The following is a 10969-nucleotide window of genomic DNA, read 5'->3' as shown; positions in this document are numbered from 1 at the left end:
TATTTTTATATATATATATTATATATATATGTATATACACACACTAAACCAGCATGTAACCAGTTCTGGCCAGTCACCCTAGCTACCAACAGAACATGTTTAACCCTGAGATATTTCTGTGAAAAGTCAGTAAATTTGGCAGCATTATGTTTGTCCCAACTGAGTTTCATAGAGTTGCTGAGATGAAATTACCCAGAGCACTTTTGCAAGGGCTTTTTTGCACACAAGCCCGTCTCCACCAGGGGAAGGAAGCTGGGCACACTAAAGGGTGCTCAGCTCCATCACCCTGAATGAACGTGGAGCCAGAAGGGAACCTCTCAAATGCTCAGTTACTGCTCTACCGTTTCAGTCACCAGGAGGAGGGAGGAGGTTTTGGTACAGTACTACAAGCTATTAATTTTATGAACTGTATTGATAACGTGGCTTACATTCCACTTGGCAACTAAATTAGTTTCTGAGTTTATATTCACAGTAATGAGGTTTATCTAGTTAGGCTATAAAATTGAACGTATTAATCAGGCACTAGCAAAGATGGGTTTTGAACAAGTTTTTTAGTTATTTTAATACTGAGGTCACTGTTTGAGTGATGACTTTAATATTGTCTTAAAAATCTGATGCAATGAATTATGGAGGCTGAGGGCACACAATCACTGCTGCAATACTTTAATAAAGCAGTCCACATTACACTGAAGGCATGTAAACTGACATGCTTCTGTGAAAGCCACTCTCCTGCCCCTTGGGTTTATAGGCTAATAAAAAGAACGGACATATTGTAGTTGATTATAAGCTTTTTGACCTTATATTTCAGGAGACTGAAATGTAAGGGATAAGACAGTATGCATTTCTTCATAAGAAACTTTGGTTCTTACAGGGATTCACATATTCTTCTTAGAAAAAAGGGTATGAAAATTAATCGCTATATGTCAGTCTTTCATCATGAAACAGCAATGAAAATTCTGAAGGTTATCAAGTTATGAAGTTGATGGTTATAATCTCAAAGCATACCACTAAGTGGGAACATTACATAGTACAAGTCTCATTGCCACCTGGAACTCTTTTAAGCTATGCAGTAGTTATATCATTTAAAAGGGAAAGAATGATGAATGCTCAATTAATTGTAAAATCAAAGCCACTAAAACATCTGACTGCTTTAATATGCTCATATGAATGATCCTCATGGCTGCATTATTCATTTTAACATGGGCCAGTTCTGCTAAGATTTTGTTAAAAATTTCATCCTGAGGCAGGTGGGAAGGCCAAGGCCAGTCAGATGCATTGAAACCTGTGGGATGTTTGAATCTGAAAGCAATCACTTAGGTAAAAGGAATTTATAATTGGATGCAAAGAAAAGCTTGGACACAACTAAAGTGTAATCAAATTACTAAAACCAAAAAACACATGCAAAGATTAATGAGAGAAGTGACTGTGAATAAGCACGGGGATGTTCAGGGGACTCTAGCCAGACTGGGAGGGGGTTTCATAGACTGGGATGGATCCTGCAGTGCCTTGCCGCAGTGGCAGTACACTGATGGGCTGCTGGCTGGGCACGTTTGGAAGCTTGGGGTGCACACACTTTCTCAGTTCAGGGATCACTCTCCTCTTTTCTGTTGAATTTGGCTGCCAGCGTGGAGGAAGGCAACTCCTGGGCGGGGGCTGAAGGGTGCCACCCACCTCCTGCTCCTCCGTGCACTGCTGGAAAGGTACAAAAAACTGTGCAGGGTTGCAGCAGGGTTCCAAATCACAGAGCCAAAGGCATGCTCTGGCCTGATCTCTGCTTGTAGCCTGTGAGCAGAGCATGATGCAGAACAAAACATGCAAAGGAGTTTTAGCAGGAGGAGTTCAGCTGGCCTTGTACCTTCTTTCTGCCAGGCAGCTGCTGCGAGTGGTCCTAGGACAAAGCAATGAGTCTATGGAAGCCAAACCAGGCCCTTTTCCTCCAAATGACTCTGTTCTTTCAATTATTTTTTTTAAGCCAGTAAAGATTATACAAGGAAACTCAGCACGACTGAACAAAGCTTGCTTTTTAAGCACCGAAGGGCAACACACGGTTCTGAAATCACAGTGAATATCAAATACCTGACAAATTGGTGGTGTCTCCAGATGCTGAGAAGAAAAGATGCAGAGGAACATAGCTTGTCTGACAAATAGCTGGAGCAATCCCCAGGGCCCCTGAAGGAGGAACATGATCTAGCTTGTGAGGATTTTGTTGTGTAGCCCTCTACTCCCTCGAGAGATGAGGCTGCCTGTGAACTCTGAGCTCTGTTTACAGGAAGGACCCTTCTCCTTTTACCTCTGCAGCAGCTGTAAATGCTGAGAGCAATCAAGCTCGTTTGCCTCCTAGACACTGGAAAACCTTTGTGGCAGAACTGTCATAAAGCTTTATGTTCATATAGCACCTATAGGACAGATCGTCAGAAGAGGCCCCTGTGGGATTCCCCCTAATAAAAGTAATGAGTAAATAATCATTGGCAATATACATGCAAATTGGCTTTCCAAAGCGTGGAGCCACAAGACAAAGTTTATCAGTCAAGGGCACTGAAGCAATTGTGAGCAGTCCCCAGAGCCTGAGTCCTCCAGGAGCGCACGGGATCCACCTGGCAGCCTGGGAAATACTCAGTCCGGTTACCTCCATCCACGCAAACATCCACCCTCTCGCCGCAGCGGCACCAAGGGCTGCGGATGGAAAAGGGCTCTTGCAGGACTGAAATCGTCACTTGGTGGTGAGAAGCCAAGTAAAGGCTGATCATTATTTTATCTGTGCTGAACACATGTAAGCAAATTGCACATCACGATGACAAAACACCGGCAGCAGCGTGACAGTCTTCTGTCGTGTGCTGGGGCATTTGGCACGCAGCGCTGCCGTGGCGGCTGTTGGTTCCCTTCCTGGCACTCGGTGTTTGTGTTTTGCCTGTGGCTTTGACTCAGTTTGCTTCATTAAAGACTGGTTATACTGTCGTCGTGTAGAGCCCTCGCTGATGTGTGCCAGAGGACTGAACTGCAGTAGCCACAGTCTCAGCTCCCTTCCTTGCTGCAGGGGCTGTTCCCTGGCCAGAAGCTCTTTCCATTCCCTGGGGAAAGAAATGAACCCGGCCGGCGCCACCCGTGAAGGAGAGGGCTACACATGCTGCTGCCGTGGAGGGCAGGTGGAGACCCCTCCTCAGGGGATGGGAAGGTCGGTTTGCTCTCAGAACTTGCTGGAGCCCTCATGCTATCAGACTTAGCTTTTGACACTTGTGGACGGGGAGTCTTGCCCCACGGTGAAGTCACCTGTGCCTCTTGGGGGACTGGCGGGCTGTCCCCGTTTCAGCCATGCCAACGCGAACCTTTCTGCTGGCTTCGGCAGAAGGTGGCAAAAGCTGTAAGAGTAAAGGCTGAACTTTCCCTGTCAGGAGGTGCTGTACAGCAAGTGAGATGATCTCATCCTGTTTGACGAGTCTAAACTACCTGCAGATGGACTCCAGAGGTTTCTGAAGTTTATAAAATCACTAGTCAGAATAAGTGGCTTCAGCTTTCCAGGTGCTTGCTTTGCGAAGTGATCCTGGCCCGTTATCCCGCATTAGGATAAAGCTGAGCAAACGGGCAACAGAACTGCGTATGGGATGTAATACTGACAGTGGGGTGGTGTTCGCAGGGAAAGTCAGAGGGATGACTAAACAGTGCTAACAGTGTTAAAGCTGCATATTCACAAATTTCATTGCAGGTGTAACTGTTGCTCACAGAAAAGAGCTTTAAAATTATGTTGTGCGTACTTAGCAACTGGTCCTGGAGAAGCAAGCCAGTCTTGAATATCTTCCAAGGTTTTGCAAGTGTTTGGAGATACAGGTCCATCTACCAGATGAAGCTATCAGAAAACATGGGATTAATAAGTATGACTTCTGTCTAGGTTTCCCCTTTTCCTGGTCAGAGATTCTCTTTAGATGCAAAACCTGGTTGTGGCACTGGTCTTGGATTTCTACACTTCTGGCAGCCCATCTTGAAGAGCAGGACAAATAACCACGGCACACACGTGTGTCAGCTCTGCGGCAGAAGTGCTTGCCCCAGCAGGTGTGCGGCAGGGTTTAAGTGCAATGGAGGGCAGCATTTAAGGCCTTCAGCTTTTGGGGGGTTGAAGGATGCAAAGGGGATGTGGCTACACGGGAGGTGGGCAGGCAGCAAATCCCCAGCACCCCCCCGATGGGGAGCGTGAGCACGGGCACACAAACCCCTCGCACCCCACATCTTTGGGTTTGAGGTCAAGCCGCTGGAGATCTGAGTGGAAATAAAGGGAAGATTGAAAAGCAAAGCGACACATGAAGCATTTTTCCGGCAGCGGTGCTGTGCAAGGTGAGAACAAAGGCTGCTGCCTCTCCAGCAAGGCTATGAGCCCTCTAGAGGCAGCTGCCACCAAAGCAATCCTTACCGTGGTGGTGTGGCGTGGAAGGAGAGCCCACGGTGGTATCCCAGGCCTTTCCACGCTCTCCAAGCCCCTGGTTCCTCTCCCACAGCCCTTCCCTGCATCCCAGTGCCCTGGCACCCACCCCGGTCCCTGATAGCTACTCCCACCATAGCCAGTAGGCTGGAGATGCGCTGGGGCCAAGGAGGCGTAGCCAGCCACGGAGGCAGCAGCGGTTTTTCTTCATCAAATCATTCAAAAAATGTTTGCAAACCATCTGCTAGTACATCACATACAGACCGTTGAGCAGTCCTCAACCTACCTGGTGTTTCTTTACAGTTGTGGCAAGAACTGAGGGAAATGGCTTCTCTGCGCTACCCAAAAATCCTTTCAATCAAACTATGTGTGAGGCGGATCTAATCGCGGTTAATCTCAGCCCCATAAGTCGTTAAGTGCAGCATGCATAACCTCCCCTGCCTGCAGGGGTGACCAGGGCATGCCTCCCCCTCAGCGTTTCCCCCAAGGCAAGGAGGAGGGAGGGAAAAGTGATGGAAAACTACTGGGAAGCAGTGCAGGATGCAGTGCAGGTTCCAACATTAAAGGCGATTCATTTATTACTGTTAATGGGTTAATTAAAAACACAGAAAGCAGTGGATACTGTGGGTATGACATGATTTTTACCGGGCCGGTTTTCTAAGGGCTGCCGGAGCGGTGGAGTTGGCTTGTCCCTGGCTCCCCTGTGCCATGGGTGAGCCAAGGTGGGGGGCATGCTGTGGGCCACTGGCTGCATTTCATCCCTCTCGCTCCATTTTCAAGGACCTGGAACTTACCAAAAGCAGCAGTTTACTATATAAGAGAAGTTATTCAGGCTTTGAAAAAAACCCTCCAGGCACTTTTGTACACCTGACTTAACAAGACAGCACAACCCCCTTCTGCAGCCCTCCTCAGGAACGCATTCTGCCCTGGTCCTGTGGGCTCAGCTCGGTCCAGGAAAGTGCCCTGCATCTTTCCTCTGCCTCCTCTGCAAAGCTCTGTGTGATTCCTACCTACCTGCCATCAAAACAGAATTTCTCCACAAGGAAAACCTTTCCTTTTACTCCCTGTTTCCTCAAAGATACCACCCTGTAAGCTCAGCATCTAAGGGCTTAACACCCTAAGCCCCTCATGACGATGTTCGTGCTACTAATTGCTGAGTGATCTTGCTCCAGCAGTCTGCAAAATGCAACAGCAAAATGGTTCCACCTATTCGTCTGTTGAAATACCTAAGTCTAGCACTAGCATCTCCTATGTCCTTACTTTTCTTGACTAGATCTTAATTAAAACCCCATTAAAATTCCATACTTTAAGAGACGGTGATAATTTGAAACATGTAGTTAATTTCTCTGCACCACTGCCAGGTTCACCCACCCATCTCAGACAAAGAAAAGGGAAAAAAGGAGGGGAAAAAAGCTACAATATTACACAAAATTAACAAAAAAACCCACAAACCACCTTATATAAGTCTCTCACAGGATATTTGTGGAATGATATGGAAAATGGCAGTGTTTTCACTTTATTGTGCACATTATTTTTAAAGGTGTGATGTTTGATTCAATTCAAGTAAGAATATATGTTAGCTAGCCTTCACCTGTTGGCTTTTGGAGACTAATTAGGGGAGGTGGTCTTGATTTATTTATTTTTTCCCTCTCCAAATGGAGGCAAGTATTAGATGCATATGTTCTGGAAATGAATGCAAACATATCCTTTCATTTAATCTCGTTGTTAATATTTGTTTTGGTAAACTGAGAAGACTTTTGGAATCAGCATCTTTAAGTGAGATAAGACTACAGCTTGATGCTTGGGCTGATATGTTCGCAAGGCAGGGGAGGGACTGTTTATTCTTGGAAGTCTTTGACAGAACTGATGTTAAGCCTAAAAAAAGATTTGTTTCTTTTGTAAAGATGTTGGTGCTGTGTAAGCAACAGTCCACACATTTCATCTGCTTGTTATGTTGTTGGTCTCTTATGAGCTACAAACCCCCACTGCTGCAAGCAGTAGTAACAGCAATCTCTAGCCCACTAGCATCAGATCCCTAAATACTTGTAATGCAGCCTAGTCCTAAACTGGAAAAACACATAACTAGCTGGGTTTTTTTCAGTTTGATTTTCAACTTTCAGCCAACAGAAACCTTGGTTTCCCGCATGCATTTTTTGGGGTAGAAAGTTCCAGTTTAGTTAATGCCATCTTGAAGGAACCAAAAATTTACTTTTTACTCTTGACTTTCTCTTTCAGGCTACAGAACTCTAATGGTCAGGATGTATTTTTGTTAGGGTGAAGAGTAGAAAATAGTATCTTGGGTTTTGTCAAGCTATTCTCTTGCCTCCTCTGAGAGCTCAGCCTTTGGTAGCTGCAGTGGGGTTGGACATCCATCAGCCTTTTGGACCAGCCCATTGAGAGGGAAGGAACATGGCTTAGAAGGGGACGCTGTCTCCCTCTGAGAGCACCCCAGCCTTTTAACCTGCCTTTGGGTACCATTTTGCAATAGGATGAAGAGCTCTTGCCCTTCCTCTTCGTAATCTGAGAGAGATTCGGTTTGATGCCTTTGTTTTGGCCGATATACTGGTATCTTCTTGGGGCTCAGGGAAGGAATTTTGCCCTTGTGATGACTGCCTGCCCAGTGCTGAGGTTTTGTTGTTATTTCTGAATCCAGATATCTAGTAAGATAAATTTATAATTTGTGTTATGACAGGTGGCTGGTGCCTAGCAGAAGGGACTGGTTTCCCAGCAGACTGGCTTTGAAAGGGGAAGAGCTGCATAGCCACAAAATGTTTTTCTTGCATTGAGTCAACCTCCCCCACATTTCAACTTGGATCTATTGCTTCTTGCCCTTCCAGCAATCCCAAGAAGTGTGGTGTTCAGTATTTGCAGAGAACTGGTCTTCCTGTCACCTTCGTTCCTTTTGGCTGAACATATCCAGCTCTCTCGGCTTCTCTCCGTACATCATGTGCTCCAGCATCCTGGTAGCCCTCCGCTAGACTGGCTCCAGAGTGGCATCATCTTTCTTGTACTACAGATGCCAGCAGTGGATATAGTACCCCAGCTGGGTCTCAGGCTGCAGAGCAGAGGGAAACAGTAGCTTCTTCATTCCTGATAAGGTGGCATGGGATGCTGCCGGCTTTCCTTGCTGCGAGGGTGCATTGCTGGCTCCTGGTCAACTTGGTGTCCACTGGGACCTGGAGGTCTTATCTGCAAAGCTGCTTTCCAGCCAGTCAGACCCCAGCCTGCCCTGTGCATGGGGTTATTCCTCACCAGGGCAGGGCTTGGTGTTTCACTTTTGAACTTCCTGAGGTTCATCTTGTTCCGTTTCTCCAGCCCGCTCTCCAGCTTTGCCTTCATATGAGAACTTGCAGAGACCTCACTTATTCCCCTCATCCAGTCCCTTACTAAAGACACTAAACAGCAGTTGGATTTCTGAGGGACCTCAAAGGCAAGTGGGTGCCATTTGGACTTGGTACTCATACCATCCTTGGAGCCTCATGGTTCAGGTGATTTTCTACCCAGCTTCTTGTCCACTCATTCAGTCCACCTCTCACCAATTCCTTTATAAATTCCACTTCCAGAAGAAGGTATGAAATAAGTTAGGATTTAAAATAATCATTTGGGTTCTGAACAAAATGTTTTTATTGGCTTGAGTAACAAGAAAATACATACATTGTGGTGGCAACCTATGCCAAAAACTTGTTTTGTGGCTTGTGAAACTGCTGCGGGTTTGCCCAGAGGTTTGCCAAAAACCACTGGAGAATCAATAATATCGGGAGATGGAGAGCACCTCGTACAGGCTGGCTCTTTGAAGGAAACTTACATAATGCATATGTCAGACTAAGGCTTGATCTAATGATTTTAAAAACATTAAGCTCATTCAAAAGATAATGAGTCCATGAGCTAATCCCTGGATGTCAAGCTATCACTATTATTTGAGATATACCTGCCAAATACATATAAACAGTATTGTTATTGTCTGTCGTAACTGTTTGTAGATAATTCCCTACAGTGTATGTGCATTATTTCTTAATTCTTGGAAACATAATTTTTTTCCTTTGATTTGAATTATAGTAATTATTTCAGTTGTTCCTTTTTTAAGAGTAGCTGCTGTAATTATCTCTCCGCGGTAAGCTGGGAGAAAGGATGACCCCAGAAATCAGAAGATACTAAGGAAAGTTATAAAAATTAAAAATTACCAAACCATCAAGAAAAGTTCTTCATAACTCATTTCCTCCAGAATATTTCAGAATTATTTTTAACTCCCTTGGATGCTACCCTTGCTGATGTCTGTATTATATATAGAATCCACACTTTTGGAAAAGTGACTCGTGATTTTAGACATCACTATTTCGGGTGCTTAAACGGAGACATTTGACTGGAGACCGGTCATCAAAAGGTGGTATTTATCACTCTCTAGCAGCTATTTGCACTCCCATCAGATTCCACAGACATTTTGGAACTAGTGGTTAGCTACCCCTTTGGAGCTGTGGAGTCCCAGGTGGTGAGACCCTAAGTGGGGTACCCTCTCTCCGTGCGTTACGCACCTGCGTGGGTGCTGCTGGTGATGGTCAGTAAACACACACTTGACTTTCCTCTTGGCTGAAGTGTTGCTAGACACTGAGGAAGCCAGGCTCTGAACTTCAGAGACATTTAGGATGGTTGAAATGGGAATCAGGACCTTTGGGTGCTTAGGCTCAATGTAATACAAGTAGGACGAACGATTCCAGGTCCTCTGAGGCTTACTGTGCTCTGCAAGGGGACCCATGCTGGAGGTCCCCAAACTGCCCAGCTAGGAAAGACCAGTGTGGCACGCTGCATTTTGGCTTGGCCACCTGCGCCTTCCTCCAGCCCAGTGCGGGGTGCATGGGGGAGTGTCATCCAGCCACCCCTTGACTCAGGATGCAGGTGGGACGTGGCTGGGGGGCTCACCCGGGATGCAGGATTCAAGGCAGCATCGCAGAGGGCATCTGCTGCCCAGCACAGACACGGCTGAACAAAAGTAACTGGGAAGTCTGGAGCAGGCTAAGAAACTTAAGAAGAACTGGAAATGCACTAAACCCCAAAAAATAAAAAGAGAAGGAAAATGAAGTTAGCCAGGCAGACCTTTTCAGATTTCAGAGACACATCCCCACCTCACCGGCAGTGGATGGGTGGATTTCCCTCCCCGCCCCCACCTTAAACTAGATGCGCAGATACGTGTTAATTTTCTGCAGCAAAAAAGATAGGGTAATAGCAGACCCAGAACCTAAATATAGCGTCTTCTACACTTAGCTACTATGTAATGCAGCTTGATGGTGGTTGCCAGAGAAACCCATTTAAGCTGTTGAATAAGGTTGTGCTGTCCCTGCCTTATCCTCTCCCACATAATGAACTTTTTAAAAAGTGAAGGTTTAGTACAGAATTGATCTATGGGGAATGCGCTGCATACGGAGGCAGTAAGTGTTTGGATGTCAGCTGCGTATGTGTACTTTTCCATCGTGGGGCACAGTGAAATAGCTCAAGGTGTCTCTCACCAGTGCTAGAGAATGGCAGCATCGCTGGCTGAATCCGAGCTCTTCTGTCTCAGATGTGGGGGTGGGCGAGGAGAGGAGAGGCACTTTCACAATACACTCAGCCAAACTTTGCCCTCTTTTCAGTTCAGCAAGGGCTGAACTTTTTTTACAGATATGAGGTGTTGGACTGCTTCATGACTGCCTAGCTGTTCATAGTCATGGGTTCTGCCCTGCCAAGGACGAGAAGCAGAGAAGCCGATGAACCACGTAAACTGAAAGCACCACCGATGGCCACGGACTGCCCGTTGTGGATCTGCAATCTAGATCAGCTAGGCTGATGGTAGATCAAGACAGCAGTGGCTGTATTAAACGATGGGACCTAAGCATGAAGATTCAATAAGGCTGCCAAGGGCACAAGGGAAATGGGCTAGCTGGCTTTGGTGGGGTAAAAATACAGGGCTACAAAATCCTGAGCCTTGCCGAGCAGACGTACAGGGGTTGAATAGCTGTTCAGCCTCCTCCGGTATGAGCAGTAGGGTCCATGAATAATTCTGGTTCCCAGGTCTCGGCTAGGTTTCCTCTCTCCCTACCATGCCTTGTCTAAAGGAGCACAGCCCCACTCAGCTGAATCTTCACCTTTTCCTGGGCTTTATTTCGGTGAAGGTGGTGCTTCACCCACGCAGTTCTTTGGTTGCTGGAGCTGACCTCCTCTCCCTCCTGGCCTTGTCTGCAAGGAATGCATCTCATGTTGGGCTGTGAATGGAGAAGTATCTGTTACTCTCGGGCAGGATGAAGAGCAAAAATGCAGTCGTCCAATACTCGCTGTCTGTAAAGCCCTTTCATTAGCCCTGTGAACTTTGATGAGGCTGGGGGCCTTAAAGACTTTTAAAAGGAGGCACGCAGTGTATTTCCCTTGGGATTTCCCCTTTAGCTCTGGAATTAGCTCAGTCTTATTACTTATTGATTAATCAGAGCATTAGTCTTGTGACAAAGGTTTCAGCAAAGCATCGAACAGGGAAGAGACTACACTGAAAAGCAACAAGGCTGAAAATATGGCTACAGAAAATAAAAAGTATTGATCTCC

The sequence above is a fragment of the Falco punctatus genome (assembly GCF_963210335.1).
Source record: "Falco punctatus genome assembly, chromosome: 3".
Taxonomy (NCBI): domain Eukaryota; kingdom Metazoa; phylum Chordata; class Aves; order Falconiformes; family Falconidae; genus Falco; species Falco punctatus.
This window is presented reverse-complemented; position numbering follows the sequence as displayed.